This window comes from Thalassophryne amazonica, chromosome 7, assembly GCF_902500255.1.
Source record: "Thalassophryne amazonica chromosome 7, fThaAma1.1, whole genome shotgun sequence".
NCBI classification, from domain to species: Eukaryota; Metazoa; Chordata; class Actinopteri; order Batrachoidiformes; family Batrachoididae; genus Thalassophryne; species Thalassophryne amazonica.
In genome coordinates, this window is record NC_047109.1 from 87,241,586 (window position 1) to 87,262,177 (window position 20,592).

Below are 20,592 nucleotides of genomic sequence, written 5' to 3' on the forward strand. Positions count from 1 at the left end.
AGACATGCCCCACTGTACCCAAAACTAATATATATATAAATGTAACTAAATTATTGTCAGAAGAGGCCAACAGCCTTAAAATAGATTTACTCTTCATCACCTATCTATAAGAATTCGAGATTTCAAAGCTGAAGTTTATACTGATATTTAATTAGTGGGGTAATTTGTATTAATTTCTGAATATATTTTACATGCTGTATTTAAAAATTGTGTGCTACAGTCCTCAGAATCATTGGCAGCACACAATTTTTAAATACAGCATGTAAAATATATTCAGAAATTAATACAAATTACCCCATTTTATATTATCACAATATTTAATAAAATGTACAAAATGGGGAGGGTCCACTAGTCCTACGGTCCACTGGTCCTAAACTCTTTATATTATTTGATGGTGTATATTACAACCATAAACTGATTTTAAAGTTCACAAATAAATGTAATACTTTCAAATAGCTAACCAACCAGATCCAGTTTTGTTCAATTTACAAAAATAAAACATGATTTTGCTGACATACACCATTAATCACCTTTAATTGTACTGTTGTCTATAGTAAGTCCCTTTGGCTGCTCCCTTGTTTTTTGTACTCAAGGTCGCCACAGCAAATCCAAGGTGGATCTGCATGTTGAATTGGCACAAGTTTTAAGCTGGATTCCCTTCCTGACGCAACTCCACATTACATGGAGAAATGTGGTAGGGGTGGGATTTGAACCGGGAACCTTCCGCACTGAAACCACGTGCATTAAGCACTTGGCCACCACCCCTGTACTGTTGTCTATAAATATGTTGAATTGAAAATCAATAAATAATGGTAATTCAGCATAATTATTTTTTTTTTAATTGTCACACTTTTGTAGGATTACTTAACCTACTTTAGTGCAGCATATACCTTACCATTACAACTTCAACATCTATATTATAATAGCCAAGTGGCTTCTGTATGCATGCGTGCTGTGTGTATGGCTTTGTTCACGGACAAACTGGGGAGAGCTGACGTTTGCCGTTTCGTATGCTTATATGTATTTTGGGTCAAGGATGAACTCTGTAAAAACAGAAAGTTGATAGGACTAATATTTTTGGAGAAATTGGCGATATTAGCTATAAGTGAACAACGGACATTGTGTTGCAATGCCATGCTTTCAGTTACACATGGGAGAATCAAGACTTGAGTTTCTTGGGTTAAAATCCTTCTGTTCCACTCCACCATGAAGCCGTGGCACTGGTGATGCATAATGATGATGCACACTCTCTCTAATAACTGAAATGCACTTTGACGCTTTGAGCGTCTGATTCAGATGGAAAAGCGCTATATAAATGCAGTCCATTTACTTATGCAAAGCAAATAAATCCAAAACTTGATATCATGACTAAATGTTGCTTCACCCATATTTCAGTTACATCAGGCTCTGAGAAATAACACAAACCACATATCTACACACTGCATGATACACTGCTTTTATAGTGACAAAATAATTGATTGATATATAGCACCAGAGGTGCCTCACTGTTTCACATGGGTGAGGTCGAACCTTAAAAACTATACCATAAAACTTCAAAAATATATATTAACTTTTAAAATAATATTTTAAACAAGACAGCATGACAGACATGAGGGCACAGGTAGTATTTTTTAGGATATGATTCATTCATGAATTGTTGCTGTATGAAAGAGAGATAATCATAATGAAGACATCTGACTACTATTGGTTTGGACTGATATCAAGAAAGGTTACACATACTTTTTAACTTCTGTAATCATTTAGGAAAATAAAATCTTACTACTATAGTTTATAGGTCTTACCATTTCTAGTTTCAAGTGAAAATTCCCTAAGGTTGATTTTGTTGGGGAAAAAACAAAAATAACCTTTTCTCAAAACACAGAAAATCTCAGGTTTCCCTTTGAGTCCATGGGCAGTGCAAACAGAATACACAGACAGTTTGAATTCAAGTCAATCCTACCAGATTTATTAAAACAGCAGAGCAGATCAGTCATCAAAAATCATTCATCTATGCGTAAAAATGGGTTCAGAATGCATACACATCTTTAATAACGCCACAAAACCAATACCCGCAGCACTGTGCAGCAAAAAGAACCCACTTATTTTCAAAACAAGTTTTTAAGCTTGCAGTTCAGAAATCTGTCCAGGCGAGGCTCCCAGTCCAGCACGTCCTCGGTCTGAGCACAAACATGTAATAATGTAACTCCATGGTAGAAAAAACTCCATAAGGCAGGCGTTGTTAATCCTTAATCATCCAACATTGTCATGGAGACTGATTTGATAATCGCCCGGTGCAGAGGTTTGTCAGCATACACCCCCACTTACCTTTGTGGTAAGTGTAACTAATTAATGTAGAATAGTGTTAAAGAATAACTGTTTTCTTGTTTTCAGCTCCGTATTAGAACAGGTCTGTGTTCAGTTCAGTGGTGTTATTGTGTTTTTCAGACACTCAAGGTTGTCTTTTAGATGACAAATAACCCAGTCATTGTTTTCCCTCTGGAAGCAAAGTTCTTTCACACAGTCAAAATATGAGATCACTTACATTTTACAGAATGCAGAAGCAGCAATTAATTTTGAACAATACAGTCACTCAACTTGTTCTTTATTGATCAGCATAGTTGAAACATAAATGCACAAAGCATTTGATTATAAACAGAGGTGTGACGCCTACAAATATGTATGGTCACAAATTTTGAATTATATTTTGTTTTAGTTTTTTTGTATGAAAAGACTAGCCCATTGAATGTGTTTCCTAAGGAGAGTGTCAGAGTGTAGGTCTCTAATTCTACCACAAGAGGGAGTATCCCCTTGCGTGAGCGCGGTTGTGGTGTGCGCGTCAGGCTGATGTTCCCCAGACAGCTACGTTCCCGCCATGAAGAAACACACGTGACTTTTGTCTCTTCTTCCCTGTCAATACAGGTTAGTATAGTGTCAAACAACCACAATTCGAGTTAAACGATTGTTTAAAAACCCGTGGAGTGTATAGATGAAGTTTTAGATGTAGGAATAGTCATGTAAACAGTGTGATAAGCTTAAAGAGAAATAGCTCCGCTCTCCCCCATTAGGAACAATGGCACAAAATGGCGGTCTGCCGATGCTTTTATTAGGCCTTGTAGTGCTCCTCTACATTTATTTCCATTTGCGTTTGTGAGTGACGGTATTTTAGAGTTGCAGTGTGAATTAATTTGCTTATGTGAATGTTCAAGGTTACCGTTTTGGGTCCAGTTAAAAGAGCGCATAAACACGATATTAGTATTGTTAATGTGTACAGTATGAGTGTGTGTTTGACCGGGCAGTTACAGTGTAGTCAAGTCTATTCAAGATGTCAAAAACATAAGAAAAACATGATTCAAGATGTTAAAACTATAAGAAAAACATGATTGTTTTGGTTAAAGCAGTGGAATTGTAATTGAGAACAGTGGTCCCTCGCTATATCGTGGTTCACCTTTCGCGGCCTCGCTGTTTCGCGGATTTTTTTTTAAGTGCAATTTTGCATGCTTTTTTTTTTTTTTAACTGTCTGCTGTGCTTAGTTGCAGCCAAAATCTGGCAACAGGTCCAGAGACTACACTCGCTGTTTTGATGCAGAGCGTTCCAGCAGCGAAGAAAAAGCACGTGCATTGTGTTGTGCGTGTCTGTTTATAAGAATCTTCTCGCTCAGAAAAAAAAAAAAGAGCGCCAACAACTACCCATATCACTCGGAAAAAGACACCTGCCCTGAGGTGGAAAAACGCTGCGGAGCGGAGCCACGATGAAGACGCGATCAGAGGAACACTGGTCAGTTACTATTAATACACTCAACAAAAATATAAACGCAACACTTTTGGTTTTGCTCCCATTTCGTATGAGATGAACTCAAAGATCTAAAACTTTTTCCACATACACAATATCACCATTTCCCTCAAATATTGTTCACAAACCAGTCTAAATCTGTGATAGTGAGCACTTCTCCTTTGCTGAAATAATCCATCCCACCTCACAGGTGTGCCATATCAAGATGCTGATTAGACACCATGATTAGTGCACAGGTGTGCCTTAGACTGCCCACAATAAAAGGCCACTCTGAAAGGTGCAGTTTTACCACACAGCACAATGCCACAGATGTCGCAAGATTTGAGGGAGCGTGCAATTGGCATGCTGACAGCAGGAATATCAACCAGAGCTGTTGCTCGTGTATTGAATGTTCATTTCTCTACCATAAGCCGTCTCCAAAGGCATTTCAGAGAATTTGGCAGTACATCCAACCAGCCTCACAACCGCAGACGTGTAACCACACCAGCCCAGGACCTCCACATGCAGCATGTTCACCTCCAAGATCGTCTGAGACCAGTCACTCGGACAGCTGCTGAAACAATCGGTTTGCATAACCAAAGAATTTCTGCACAAACTGTCAGAAACCATCTCAGGGAAGCTCATCTGCATGCTCGTCGTCCTCATCGGGGTCTCGACCTGACTCCAGTTCGTCGTCGTAACCGACTTGAGTGGGCAAATGCTCACATTCGCTGGTGTTTGGCACGTTGGAGAGGTGTTCTCTTCACGGATGAATCCCGGTTCACACTGTTTAGGGCAGATGGCGGACAGCGTGTGTGGCGTCATGTGGGTGAGCGGTTTTCTGATGTCAGTGTTGTGGATCGAGCGGCCCATGGTGGCGGTGGGGTTATGGTATGGGCAGGCTTCTGTTATGGATGAAGAACACAGGTGCATTTTATTGATGGCATTTTGAATGCACAGAGATACTGTGACAAGATCCTGAGGCCCATTGTTGTGCCAACATCCAAGAACATCACCTCATGTTGCAGCAGGATAATGCACGGCCCCATGTTGCAAGGATCTGCACACAATTCTTGGAAGGTGAAGATGTCCCAGTTCTTGCATGGCCGGCATACTCACCGGACATGTGACCCATTGAGCATGTTTGGGATGCTCTGGACCGGTGTATACGACAGCGTGTACCAGTTCCTGCCAATATCCAGCAACTTCGCACAGCCATCGACGAGGAGTGGACCAACATTCCACAGGCCACAATTGACAACCTGATCAACTCTATGTGAAGGAGATGTGTTGGACTGCATGAGGCAAATGGTGGTCACACCAGATACTGACTGGTATCCTCCCCCAATAAAACAAAACTGCACCTTTCAGAGTGGCCTTTTATTGTGGGCAGTCTAAGGCACACCTGTGCACTAATCATGGTGTCTAATCAGCATCTTGATATGGCACATCTGTGAGGTGGGATGGATTATCTCAGCAAAGGAGAAGTGCTATCACAGATTTAGACTGGTTTGTGAACAATATTTGAGGGAAACGGTGATATTGTGTATGTGGAAAAAGGTTTAGATCTTTGAGTTCATCTCATACAAAACGGGAGCAAAACCAAAAGTGTTGCGTTTATATTTTTGTTGAGTGTAATTTCTTATGTGTCCAACCTCGTAGGTTGATCGTTAAAATTAAATTTGTTAGTTCTAAAAGCCATCATAATTATTTATAGGAAAACGTTCTGTTTTTAATTCTCAAACAAATGTTTGGGCCTGAAAACAGGTTTTGATCTTTGGTTTCATTCTATAATACTGGACTTATGTTTCTACTAAGGTTTGAACTTTGACAGTGTTTACACAGGAGAGAAAAGTGAGAAAATGTGTGTAGTGAGGGGTTTTACAGCCTTAAAACATCTATAATAATTGTATAAAAAAAAAAATAACGCTGCTACTTTGCGGAATTCACCTATCACGGGCTATTTTTAGAACGCAACTCCCGCGATAAACGAGGGACCACTGTACACAAGTATGTTTTCTTTATTTATATTTTAAGCCATATTAAGAATATGGGACAGTAATTTGAGTTTGAGAATTTATAAAATATGTTTAACAAGTAAAACAGTTTTGTGAAGAACTGAATAAAGTAAAGGGAATTGTGAGATTCTGTTTAAGGGATCAGCGTCATATGCGAGGCGATGCTGATCCATTAACCCACGAACCCAAGGCAGACATCACAGGACCGGCAGGTGTATGACTGGGGCAGCCACGGGACCACAGAGTGAGAGGGGATCCGCAGCCGGAGGAGTGCAGCACTGCTTGCTCAAAAGGTCACAGTACTGTGAAACACTGCTAACAGAAAGAATACAACATGGGAGACGTTGAAAGGAAGGAACTGGTGTGTAAGATAAAGAGACTGCACACACTGACAGCAGAGGAACTCTATGAACTGGTGAAAGCCCTCTCACCAGTACCAGATTTGGATCCTGTAAGTGCAGCAAGGGGCAATGAGGAGAGTTGTGTTGACTACCTATGTACCTACCTGAATTGTAAAACGCTGCTTGATCTAGAGGACCAGGGAGTTTCTCATTTGTTGTGTTTGAGAGATGCTAGAGGAGTTACTGAAGTTAGTCGACCTGTAGAAGTAGAGGATGGCGTTGCTACACAGATGTCATCACCTTTCTCTAACACAGAAGCTCAGCAGAGTAACACAGATAGTAATTCAGCTGACATACTTACTAGTGAGTCTACAAATCCACAATCAGCAGAGTATGGAGTGCTAATGGCTAACTATAAAGCTCTGAGTAAAGAGCTAACTGAGTTTAAAGCAGCATCAGTTCAGCATACACTTACCTCCACTGTTAGACAACAGCCACACTGTAGAGTAGAAAACAGAGCCAACAACTACCCTACAACACATTCAGCACACAGTAAACCTGATAGCATGGTTTCCCTAAGAGATCTGTCATTCCTCCAGCGCAGGGAATTCAAAGTTTACGGGGGTCAGGTTGGGGACAGCACATCTGACATCAGCTATCATGGACTGTGTAAGCAGATTGATGAGGGTCTGATAGCGAAGTAGACAGAGTGAAATCATCCAAGGTGTCCTTCGCATCATCACACCAGGACAATTTAAAGATATGCTGATTAACAAGGATGACATAACACTCAGTGAGCTCAGAAGCTTTGTGCGGTCACACCTGAGTGAAAAGAGCGGAAGCGAGTTATTTCAGGAGTTAATGAGCACCAGACAACAGGAACAGGAGAGTCCCCAACAGTTTCTCTATCGGATGATAGGACTGAAACAGAAAGTCATGTTCGCTTCCAAACAGGACAACTTGGACATTGGGTACGAGCCCCGCACAGTCCAGAATGTGTTTCTACGTACAATTCATCAGAGTCTCCTCCCCAAGTACAGTGACATTCGTAATGAACTCAAGCCACTCTCTGACTGTACTGTATCAGATGAAGCACTGATACGACACGTGAATAAAGTATCCAGCGAGGAGAGTGAGGGACACCGACGACTGGGATGTAATCCTCGCCAAAAGGTAACACATGCTCACGCCGCTCAGATTGAGACTGATCAGGACACCTAAAAAACAATAGACTCTAAAGCAAAGAATAAAAATAAAGTGATTGAGGAACTGAGTGCAAACGTTGATGCTCTGACCAAAGTAGTGGAAGCTCTCACAGCCACAAAGACTGCAGAACAATCCTGTTTGTGTGCCCACACTCAACCAAGACCCAGACCAACAGCAAAGCAATATGGTTGCCCTAGTTGCATTGAAAAAGGTATAGACTCATGTAATCATTGTTTCATCTGCAGTGACGCAGGGCACCGGGCAGCAGGATGTCTCAAAAGGTGGAAAGCAAAGAGCACAGGTCAGCCCTCTGCTGATGTCCGCGCCCTAAGCAACGACAACCGCCCATCCATCATAAAAGCAGAGCTGCAACCAGTGTAAAAGACTCAAGTACAAACCAGCTGCATCAGTCCCTCACTCACGAGCCAAGAGACTGATGCCCATGAAAGAGTGGCTCAGCTAGTGGGAAGGAAATGCAACAACTAATGCTACATCAGCAACTATGCAATGGACTGTCTTCTGGACACTGGTGCCCAAGTGAGTATCCCCGACCGCGAGCGGGTAAAGACTTACCTTCCTGATCACAAACTGCGTCCACTGGCCGAACTGATGGGACAAAAGACTCCCTGTGTGCTTGCTGTCAATGGTGAGCCCTTGCCATATGACGGTTGGATGGGAGTGATGGTGAGTCTCCCAAACAACAGTGACCCAAACTTGGTGATCCAAGTACCCTTCTTGGTGAGTAGCATGCCCTTAGATTGCCCCCTGATTGGCTTCAATGTGGTCGAGCAACTGATTCTGGGAACAAAGGACGACGCTGATCTCATGCCCACACTTGTGAGCCTAATTCGTGGTGCAATGAACCTGCAAGATGACAAAGCCACCATTAGTCAACTTCATCCAGACAAAACTCACCAGTGACAGTGATGTAAATCAGAGTGTGCTTAAAGTGGGACTACTGCCCCTGGCAATAATTATGGAATCACCGGCCTCGGAGGATGTTCATTCAGTTGTTTCATTTTGTAGAAAAAAAAGCAGATCACAGACATGACACAAAACTTAAGTCATTTCAAATGGCAACTTTCTGGCTTTAAGAAACACTATAAGAAATCAGAAAAAAAAAAATTTGTGGCAGTCAGTAACGGTTATTTTTTTAGATTGTAGAAAATTTGATTTAGATTTTAGAAAATATGAACTCACTCAATTCTGAGGAATAAATTATGGAATCACCCTGTAAATTTTCATCCCCAAAACTAACACCTGCATCAAATCAGATCTGCTCGTTAGTCTGCATCTAAAAAGGAGTGATCACACCTTGGAGAGGTGTTGCACCAAGTGGACTGACATGAATCATGGCTCCAACACAAGAGATGTCAATTGAAACAAAGGAGAGGATTATCAAACTCTTAAGAGGGTAAATCATCACGCAATGTTGCAAAAGATGTTGGTTGTTCACAGTCAGCTGTGTCTAAACTCTGGACCAAATACAAACAACATGGGAAGGTTGTTAAAGGCAAACATACTGGTAGACCAAGGAAGACAAAGTGTCAAGACAGAAAACTTAAAGCAATATGTCTCAAAAATTGAAAATGCACAACAAAACAAATGAGGAACGAATGGGAGGAAACTGGAGTCAACGTCTGTGATCGAACTGTAAGAAACTGCCTAAAGGAAACGGGATTTACATACAGAAAAGCTAAACGAAAGCCACCATTAACACCTAAACAGAAAAAAAACAAGGTTACAATGGGCTAAGGAAAAGCAATCGTGGACTGTGGATGACTGGATGAAAGTCATATTCAGTGATGAATCTCGAATCTGCATTGGGCACGGTGATGATGCTGGAACTTTTGTTTGGTGCCGTTCCAATGAGATTTATAAAGATGACTACCTGAAGAGAACATGTAAATTTCCACAGTCATTGATGATATGGGGCTGCATGTCAGGTAAAGGCACTGGGGAGATGGCTGTCATTACATCATCAATAAATGCACAAGTTTACGTTGATATTTTGGACACTTTTCTTATCTCATCAATTGAAAGGATGTTTGGGGATGATGAAATCATTTTTCAAGATGATAATGCATCTTGCCATAGAGCAAAAACTGTGAAAACATTCCTTGCAAAAAGACACATAGGGTCAATGTCATGGCCTGCAAATAGTCCGGATCTTAATCCAATTGAAAATCTTTGGTGGAAGTTGAAGAAAATGGTCCATGACAAGGCTCCAACCTGCAAAGCTGAGCAATCAGAGAAAGTTGGAGCCAGACTGATGAAGTGTACTGTTTGTCACTCGTTAAGTCCATGCCTCAGAGACTGCAAGCTGTTATAAAAGCCAGAGGTGGTGCAACAAAATACTAGTGATGTGTTGGAGCGTTCTTTTGTTTTTCATGATTCCATAATTTTTTCCTCAGAATTGAGTGATTTCATATTTTTTTCCCTCTGCTTGGTCTAAAAAAGTAACCGTTACTGACTGCCACAATTTTTTTCCTGATTTCTTATAGTGTTTCTTAAAGTCAGAAAGTTGCCATGTGAAATGACTTTAGTTTTGTGTCATGTCTGTGATCTGCTTTTTTTCTACAAAATTAAACAACTGAATGAACATCCTCCGAGGCCGGTGAGTCCATAATTTTTGCCAGGGGTTGTATATGATGTAGTTGTTCCAGCTGGTCAGGTTAAGCTTAAGTGTAAAGTACCATCCACATTTGACACATCAAAGTCACTCATGCTCTTTGAACCCAGTGAGAACAACCCTCAGTTACAACAGCTTGATGTTGGTGACAGCCTAATAGAGATTTGTCAGGAAAAGGTCGTTATGTCAAAGTCCCCACAGGCAATCATACAAAACATGATGTAACTCTGTTCAGTAGAAGTGTGCTAGGGAGCATTGAGTCAGTAGTTAAAATAGTGCAGACTGATGAGCTACACCCAGATACACCAAGTGTTTCTCAGGTAGCTAGTGCTGATGAACCTTCCCAGACTCAGGACAGGAGTAGTGAGAGAGGCAGCGTGGTGGAAAAATGGGATCCACCAGTTGACATTAGCCACCTAAGTCAGAATTGTGAAGGAGATGTTACGAGAGGAGTCAGGAGCGTTCGCACAAGACAATGACATGGGGTGTATAACAAGCTTAGAAATGTCCATCACACTCAACGACAATACTCCCATTCAGAAATCATATGCCTCCATAATACCAAAACCCCTTTATAGGGAGGTAAAGGAGTATATTGAGGACCTTCTAGCTAAAGGGTGGATTGTAAAATCTAAATCCCCTTACTCAGCACCTGTCGTGTGTGTGCATAAAAAAAGATGGGACGCTCAGACTCTGTTTCGATTACCGTCTCCTTAACCAGCGCACTGTTCCAGATCGCCACCCCTTACTGAGAATCCAAGATCTCACAGACACTTTGGGTGGGTACAATTGGTTTTCCATTTTAGATCAGGGGAAGGCGTATCACCAGGGGTTCATAGCCGAGGGGTCGCGCCACCTCACTGCGTTCATTACCCCCTGGGGTTTATATGAGTGGGTACGCATACCCTTCGGGCTAACCAACGCACCTGCTGCGTTTCAACGCAGTATGGAAGAGATGCTTTCCCCCCTCCGTGATGAGTGTTGTATCCCATATCTGGAACGGCTGAGAAAGGTCCTGAGAGCCCTGCAAGGTCACGGGGTCAAGCTCAGACCCACAAAATGCGACCTGTTCAAACGAGAGGTGAGATATGTAGGTCGCTTGGTCTCAGCTGAGGGTGTGCGCATTGATCCTAAGGACTTGGATGCCGTGTATGTTTTGGAAAAGGAAAAAACCTGCAACTGTTGGAGATGTGAGGAGGATTGTTGGATTTTTGAGCTACTACAGGTCATACATTCAGGATTTCCCGAGACTCGCAAATCCTATCTATGAACTGTTGCAGCCCAAAAGAAACCAAGAGCAATCTCAGCGGGGGTGTGGGGGACTGAAGGGCGAGGGTACACAGCTGCGTCCAAGACCCCAGTCCAGTGGACTGAGCTCCACCAAGAGACACTGTGTAAACTGATTGAAATGTTTGCTAACCCCCTGTTCTTGCCTATCCAGATTTTGAGTTGCCGTTCGTGCTTCACACGGATGCTTCTGATAAAGGGCTGGGAGCCGTCCTTTATCAGAACCAGGGCGGTAAACTCCGGGTGATTGGGTACGGCTCGAGAACCCTCACACTGGCCAAAAAGAATTACAGGCTTCAATCAATCAATCAATCAATTTTTTTTATATAGCGCCAAATCACAACAAACAGTTGCCCCAAGGCAGGAAAACTGGAGTTCCTAGCCCTTAAGTGGGCCATCTGCGAGAAATTTAGGGACTACCTGTTCTATGCGCCCCACTTTACCATCTTCACCGACAATAACCCTTTAACATATGTCATGCGGACTGCCAAATTGAATGCTGTTGGGTTCCGGTGGGTGGGAGAATTATCTGATTTTAGATTTGACATCTGCTACAGACCAGGCAAATCAAATGTCGACGCAGACACACTGTCAAGAATCCCACTCGACATTAATGCTTTTGTTTCTGAGTGTACAGAAGAGCTTCAGAGAGAGACAGTCTCCGCCCCATGGGAAGGCTGCAAGGCAGGCAAGGAGGGTGACGTCGCCTGGGTTGCTGCCCTGGCTCTGTCGCAAAGTGATCAGGCTGAGTCAAACAGCAGAGAACCCCTGCAACCCACTGACCTTGCTGAGCTGCGGAAGGGTCAGAGGACAGACCCAGTGATCGGTGAGATCCTAAAAATGAAAGACTCAAACCAAACTCTCACACAAGACATGAAAAGAAATGTCAATCAATCAATCAATCAATTTGATTTATATAGCGCCAAATCACAACGAACATTTGCCCCAAGGCACTTTATATTGTAAGGCAACGCCATACAATAATTACGTAAAAACCCCAACAGTCAAAACGACCCCCTGTGAGCAAGCACTTGGCGACGGTGGGAAGGAAAAAACTCCCTTTTAACAGGAAGAAACCTCCAGCAGAACCAGGCTCAGGGAGGGGCAGTCTTCTGCTGGGACTGGTTGGGGCTGAGGGAGAGAACCAGGAAAAAAAAAAAAACATGCTGTGGAGGGGAGCAGAGATCAGTCACTAATGATTAAATGCAGAGTGGTGCATACAGAGCAAAAAGAGAAAGAAACAGTGCATCATGGGAACCTCCCAGCAGTCTACGTCTATAGCAGCATAACTAAGGGATGGTTCAAGGTCACCTGATCCTGCCCTAACTATAAGCTTTAGCAAAAAGGAAAGTTTTAAGCCTAATCTTAAATGTAAAGAGGGTGTCTGTCTCCCTGATCTGAATTGGGAGCTGGTTCCAGAGGAGAGGAGCCTGAAAGCTGAAGGCTCGCCCTCCCATTCTACTCTTACAAACCCTAGGAACTACAAGTAAGCCTGCAGTCTGAGAGCGAAGCACTCTATTGGGGTGATATGGTACTATGAGGTCCATAAGATAAGATGGGACCTGATTATTTAAAACCTTATAAGTAAGAAGAAGAATTTTAAATTCTATTCTAGAATTAACAGGAAGCCAATGAAGAGAGGCCAATATGGGTGAAATATACTCTCTCCTTCTAGTCCCTGTCAGTACTCTAGCGGCAGCATTTTGAATTAACTGAAGGCTTTTCAGGGAACTTTTAGGACAACCTGATAATGAATTACAATAGTCCAGCCTAGAGGAAATAAATGCATGAATTAGTTTTTCAGCATCACTCTTACCCGGATATTCCACTGTTAAAGGAGATTTTTTTAATTAATGAATGACGCTCCGTCACAGGAAAAACACCTCTGCTGGAAGCCTTAAGGACAAGTTGGAACATCTCCAGCTGATAAACAATTTCTCATATACTCACTCCACTGAAAGCCATCAAAAGCCAACTGGATTTTACAAATGGTTATCAACACGGAGGTGTTTTTCCTGTGCCGCCGCGCCGCGTCGGCTGCGTCCCGACGCGCGGACCCGTCCGCACGTCTTTCATTAAAAAAATCTCCTTTAACAGTGGAATATCCGGATAAAATGCTGAAACCGACTTCTTCTGAAACGTCTCTGTTCTCTCACGACGTCCTGGATCAATAGAGCCTGAAATGTGGAGGTTTTAAGCTTGAAACAGGCTGATGATGCTGCCTGAGAGCGCTGCGCGACGTCTCGCACCGTGAAAAGTCCTTAAAGCGACAGAATCACCTCAAAATCTCTCATCAGCTGTTAAAATTTTCACTGAAAACCAGCTTAATTTTTCGAACCATGTCCACTTCGATGTGTCTCACAGGTTTAGAAAAAATTTTGATCAAACAAAGTGCCAGTCCCTCAGCAACTTCTCAGACAAAGGAATTCCGACGAGGGGCTGGACGACTCCTCCCACAAGGAGTGCTCACAGGCGAATGACGTCACCGACAGGCGTGGAAAAACTCACGCATGCGCACGAGGGTTCAAGCATGTCTGATGTAAAAACATATGAATGAAATCCATATAGTTTTTGAAAAAAATAAAAAGGACCTATACTTTATGGACAGCCCTCGTATATACACTCAACAAAAATATAAACGCAACACTTTTGGTTTTGCTCCCATTTTGTATGAGATGAACTCAAAGATCTAAAACTTTTTTCACATACACAATATCACCATTTCCCTCAAATATTGTTCACAAACCAGTCTAAATCTGTGATAGTGAGCACCTCTCCTTTGCTGAGATAATCCATTCCACCTCACAGGTGTGCCATATCAAGATGCTGATTAGACACCATGATTAGTGCACAGGTGTGCCTTAGACTGCCCACAATAAAAGGCCACTCTGAAAGGTGCAGTTTTATCACACAGCATAATGCCACAGATGTCGCAAGATTTGAGGGAGCGTGCAGTTGGCATGCTGACAGCAGGATTGTCAACCAGAGCTGTTGCTCGTGTATTGAATGTTCATTTCTCTACCATAAGCCGTCTCCAAAGGCGTTTCAGAGAATTTGGCAGTACATCCAACCAGCCTCACAACCGCAGACCACATGTAACCACACCAGCCCAGGACCTCCACATCCAGCATGTTCACCTCCAAGATCGTCTGAGACCAGCCACTCGGACAGCTGCTGAAACAATCGGTTTGCATAACCAAAGAATTTCTGCACAAACTGTCAGAAACCGTCTCAGGGAAGCTCATCTGCATGCTCGTCGTCCTCATCTGGGTCTCGACCTGACTCCAGTTCGTGTTCTCTTCAACTCTATGTGAAGGAGATGTGTTGCACTGCATGAGGCAAATAGTGGTCACACCAGATACTGACTGGTATCCCCCCCCCCCAATAAAACAAAACTGCACCTTTCAGAGTGGCCTTTTATTGTGGGCAGTCTAAGGCACACCTGTGCACTAATCATGGTGTCTAATCAGCATCTTGATATGGCACACCTGTGAGGTGGGATGGATTATCTCAGCAAAGGAGAAGTGCTCACTATCACAGATTAAGACTGGTTTGTGAACAATATTTGAGGGAAATGGTGATGTTGTGTATGTGGAAAAAGTTTTAGATCTTTGAGTTCATCTCATACAAAATGGGAGCAAAACCAAAAGTGTTGCGTTTATATTTTTGTTGAGTGTATATATATGCCCTTTATTGTGTTATCTGTGTATCACTAATATATTTGCCACTGTATGTTTATATTGGTGTTGTAGGATAAACTCAATGACATTTTAATGGCATCCAAAGGAGATCATGCATGTGCACATGCATGATCTTCTGAAAAATGTGGAAGTTACTATCGTGCACATCGTACACACATCATGCAGGATGTGTGCACACTGATGTCTGCGAGATGTCGTGTTATCAGGTTGTGAAAACAGCGTTTTCCGTTTTCGAAGTGTTTTTCAGTAGCTTTACATAATATATGACAGACATGTTAGATTTACACGGAAATTATTCTGTTTTGTAGCGGATTCTGCCATGTTGCATTAGCAGCCACAGAGAGACCAGACGTCACGGTGCCTCTCTGTGACTGGGTGTCACCCCCCCCCCCCCAAAAAAAAAAAGATTGTTAGTTTCTCAAACCTGTAAACTGGGTCAGGAAGAAGTTCAGGATGGTCCTGTCTATACTACTTCTGCTTGGATAGGACATCTTTGGATTATGGCACAATTGTAGAAATTGTGATATTTATTGCAGCCTCCATAACAACTAAATTTGTGGCATGTCCCTGGCAAGGCTGCCTTTGACGATTCCTGACTTGCCCTGACTGCTGAAGCACTGCCAAAGATAAACGGGAGCCGTAGCGTACAAGCAGTCCCTGACAATGCTTGTTACCGTATTCTTCTCTTGTTCCATTCCAGGGGTGTATGCAGTCAAGGTATTGATTAGGGCATTCCTCTGGTGCCTGGCTCACTTGTCCTCGCCCTCAAGTCTGTCATTAGCACTCTTGAGCTGCAAGTTCAAAATTTCCTTTGTTAGTCATAAGCAATTATATATACTTTCCTGTTCAGATACTGTATAATTTGAGCGGCATGGTCATAACTGGTATTCAATTCAACACCTTACTGGACAGGCCCTATATTTTTAACAAGCTGTTTATATTGCTTCCAGAATTTTCTCAGTTTAGTTATCAATTAGGTATACCACACAGGTGAAAGCAGATCAGACAAAAATGATTATTCCTCTGTACCAAACGCTATTTGTGTAAAGGGCCTTTCACACCGCATGCTTGGAAGTGTCAGAGGCATCACAAATCAGTCTAGAAAGCATTATTTTCAATGAAACACGTAGCTTTTTACAGGCATTAGAAGTGTCGTGTCAAAAGGTGAGCTAAACAGATGCTTCTACCAGGAGTGTGCGCATTCCTGCTTGTCAACAGAATGACGTTCAAAGTTCAACCCAATACAACTTTTGGCACTCTGAACTGTGACAAAGCTTCGCACTGTCCAATAGAAACGCGTTGGGTCCAAACATGGAAGACTCGTGGCAGAAACCACTGATCTCTACAAAACAGAAACATGTTACAGGACTGCTCATTTATACAGAGCAGTTTTCTAAAGAAAAATCCTTGCAAATGTTTTTAACCCAAAAATTAATTTGATTGTGAAATCAAATTGCTATATTAAAGCTTTTTCTTGGTTCATCGACACATATACAACATGGCAATCATTCAGCTTTCCTCTGGGGGGGGAAAAAAAAAAAAAAAAAAAAAGAAATCAGAATGAAAATCTCCACCCCCCTGCTGCATGCGTCGCGTCAGGGCATAGGGAGGCGTTGACACAACGTGACTGACGACACATTGGGAGTTGTTGCCTGACGCGTATAAAGCATGCAGTGTGAAAGGCCCTTTAGTTACTAGTTTCCATAAATACAGCATGTTTATAATACACTGTTAAAAAAAAAAAAAAAAAGGCAAAACTTTATTGAAGAGGATCTAACAAACAGAAAACATTAACACTTCTTTGAGTGACTTTACTGGAAGCCCCATTACTTCCAGGCACTGCTTGTAATTGGCTCAAGCACACACTTCTGGTTTAGCTGGCCAACCTTCGGATGATCGTGTCAGCAGCGTCCACATTGTTCTCTCTCCTGGTATGTCTGGGAACCTACACTTTCAGGGATGGTCCAAGGATGTAGTGCATCTACTTTGTCATTCAGCTGTTCGATACTGTGAATGATGTCATTCTGCTTCTCCTGGAACACAAATTGTATATAGATCCACATGTTACAACCTTAATACAGAAGTTCCCACTTTTTTTATTAAATCCTACGCTTCACAAATGATTAAGCCAATGCTGTTGACCTTTCATCATGAGCACGGACAAATCTGTGAATGAACTGAGTGATGAAAGTGAGCTATGGGAAAAAAAACTTGAAAGATCTTGAAAATTCCCTGGCAGGGTCTGGTGGTTATCCCCCAGAAAAATGTGAAATCTCAAATGCATTCTGGTGCTTACTCAGGTCTATTCCAAAAGAATCTCCAAAAATTAATTTTTTTGTTGGCACAGGTCAGTTTTTCCAACCCAGATAAGGTGGTAAACCTCAGTAATACAGCATATAAGTCCTTATGTTTCAAGTGTATGGTACCATAGACAGTATGCACACACTATGCAAATGAAACATTATGCAAGGGACACAGAATTTTTTATATAATAAATTCTGAAACTTTATATCATCAATAAATAAATATGTTAATTAAGTAACAGGGCCTGTAAATTATTTAAGGAAGGAAAGTTAGCATATACAACTTCATTACTGACAGATTTTACTCAGTATTTCTTGCCAGAAATGTTTGAATATTTTGCTTGCTGAAAATGAATTTTAGAATCTACTGGCACAAGACACTATACAATCTTATTTAACCATTATAGTACAAACCTCGGGATAATTGGGCTGATGTGAATCAACTGCAGGCACACACTCAACCCACTGATCAGATGGAGGATTCACTGATTCAACAACTCTTATGGCAGCCGGCATGATTGCTGTTGGGGGGGAAACAAGCAATAATCCAAAAATAAATATCACAAGCTTATCTTCAAAAAGTCTCCCTCTGGGCACTGACATTACTTAAATTTCAAATGCGTCAACACCTAATAAAAGAGAGTATATATTTTAGTCATGTTTTAGTCAAAATATTAATTAGGCCTGTGCCTCTCTGTGGCTAACGTTAGCTCTGTGCTACTCAAAAATGTGTTGGTTTGGTTCCCATTAATCTATGGCTGGCATAATCAAGCTTCAAGCAAGTTTTGTTATTTCTGGCTAAAACGAATTTGTGCTCACATCAAGTTCCGTTACCTTCTTTTGATAATGACAGCGTCGATATCACGGCACAAAGGCCCAGCCATTTGAAGCTAGCTGCTACCTCATAGATAACTATGTGGTGGTTCTTTGTTAGGAATCCCAGTCGACGAGCGTCCAGCGTTAGTCTCCTCTTCTGCTCTCAGTGGTCTCTTAATCACAGTATAGAGACTGAACAAGCAAATTAACTTGTGGAACACAAACTTTTATTTGCTAAAACAGAACGGAGATGAGCGCTGCAACTCAGCTAAGTCTTCTTCTTCTGCTCTGTTAAACAGCGGTTTTTAACCCAACTCGGTGCACTACTGCCACCAACTGGTGCGTGAGCAGCACTGCAAGCAACTGTGAAGCAGCAAGCATATTAACAAAATAATTTAATAGTAAATAGATGTACACAAACTACTTTAAATAAAATGAATTCATTTGAATTGTATCCTCTGATAATGTTGGTCAAACATATTTTAAAATAAAGCACTATAGTGTTTCAGACGTTCTGACCCAATTATTACAGTAGTTTTGTGAGACAGCATTTCTCTGAGCTGATAAACCTGCTCTGGCTTTACCTTTAACCATGAAGGAACCAAACACTTATGCTAGAAATTTGTTAACTTAATTGGCAATACTTGAATGTATCATGTGATTACAGGAAATTATACACAATGATCACTGATGCTTTTTTATTTTTTTTTTACCAGAATGAGTATGTTGCATTTTACATACATAAATGATTGTATCCAGGTCTTACAATTATATTGTGTACAATGTACATGTTTTACCCTGGATAATTATAATATCATGCCTCACTGCAAATGCAAATGAATTAAGCAGCTGATATTAAAGGAATCAGAAAGCAAGAAATATGTTGTAACAATTATGTGGTAACAATTCCCACCAAACACTGTTCGACTGTGACATGAAGTCATCCTCAAATGAGGCCTGAGTGAAACACTAAACCCTGGACAAATGTTCATTCTGGAAATGTGAAATCGAGTTGATTTCTGCCACTGTAACATGTGTGACTGCTACATTCATCTCATGTTCAGCATGTTTGTTTAAAAACGTTTGAACTGCAAGTTGTGAAGTGACCAGTAAAAAATATTGTCTGTGAGCTGTTTTATTTAAATGTCAATGCTTCCTGCTCATGCATGTTGAAAACATTATTTTGTAAATCAGTTTTTAATAACTTTAATGTATTTTTCCTTATTTACAAAAATGCTAAAGATAGACTTTTTTAAAATTTGGCAAAATGTATGTAACTCAGGTCTGTGGGACATCTGGATAATAAGATGCCATTGCAATCTGTTTCCATAAAAAACATATTTTGGTAGCTGACAACCACAGTCTGTAGTGATGTAAATTATTTTGCAAAAATTAATATTCCAATTAACAGAGTGCATGTTTATGCAAGTTGCACCAAGATGTTTCGGAGTTAGCTCTGTCAGTTTATTACAGTAATCTTGAAATTATACAGTATATTCAGTAGGCCTGAATAAATCATAAATGGACAAATTCTTGGTTACCATGGTAGAGTACTTAAATTATTTCCTACTGTTCATTCTACCTATGTTTGCACACATAATTTAAATGGAGTCCAACATTAACTTTCTGTATGCCGTAATTGATATTTAATGTTTTCCTATAATGTGAAATTTTTACATTTTATATATATATATATATATATATATATATATATATATATATATATATACACACACACACACACATATACACTTTTATTTAGAGGCAAGCTTTACACATACAACATGAACATTATGTGAATGTTGAACATCAAGCATACATTCTATGAACATTTGATTTTTGCAAATGTTTCCTTACGTTTGTCTGTTTGCTTCCATGCAAACATTAGACAAACATCACAAATATTATATGAATGTTCGCAGACTTGCTGAACAGCAAATGAACATTCTATGAACGTTCCGTTGATGTTCGCAAATTTTTGCCTCCATGCAAACATTAGACAAACATCACAAACATTACATGAACGTTCGCAAACTTGCTGAACAGTAAACAAACATTCTATGAACATTTGTTTTGTTTGCAAATGTTCGCTTCCGGGTGGGGTCAATCTGTCCGGGCGGGGCTCCAAGTCCCACACGTCCTCGGTCTAAGCACAAACATAACAAAAAACTCCATAAGGCAGGCATTGTTGTTAATCCTTAAAAGTCCAACGTTACGATGGAAACTGATTTGATAATCGCCCGGTGCAGAGGTTTGTCAGCACATACACCCCCACTTACCTTTGCGGTAAGTGTAATTAATTAATGTAGAATAAAGAATCACTGTTTTCTTGTTTTCAACTCCGTATTAGAACAGGTCCATGTGTTCAGTTCAGTGGTGTTATTGTGTCTCTCCAGACACTTTCTAGGTTGCCTCTCCGATAACAAATAACTCAGTCATTGTTTTCCCTCTAGAAGCAAAGTTCTTTCACACAGTCAAAGTATGAAATCACTTACATTTTACAGAATGCAGAAGCAGCA

At 41.2% G+C, this 20,592-nt stretch overlaps 1 protein-coding gene across 1 annotated transcript in view; it reads right to left on the minus strand.

The window, feature by feature from the left end:
- Nucleotides 1-1,614: 1,614 nt before the first annotated feature.
- Nucleotides 1,615-20,592, minus strand: part of upp1 (uridine phosphorylase 1) — a 48,957-nt gene continuing 29,979 nt past the window's right edge. Inside the window, exon 9 of the mRNA XM_034174937.1 lies at nt 1,615-1,839. The gene's annotated coding sequence lies outside the window, so the exon portion shown is untranslated. The remainder of the gene's footprint in view (nt 1,840-20,592) is intronic.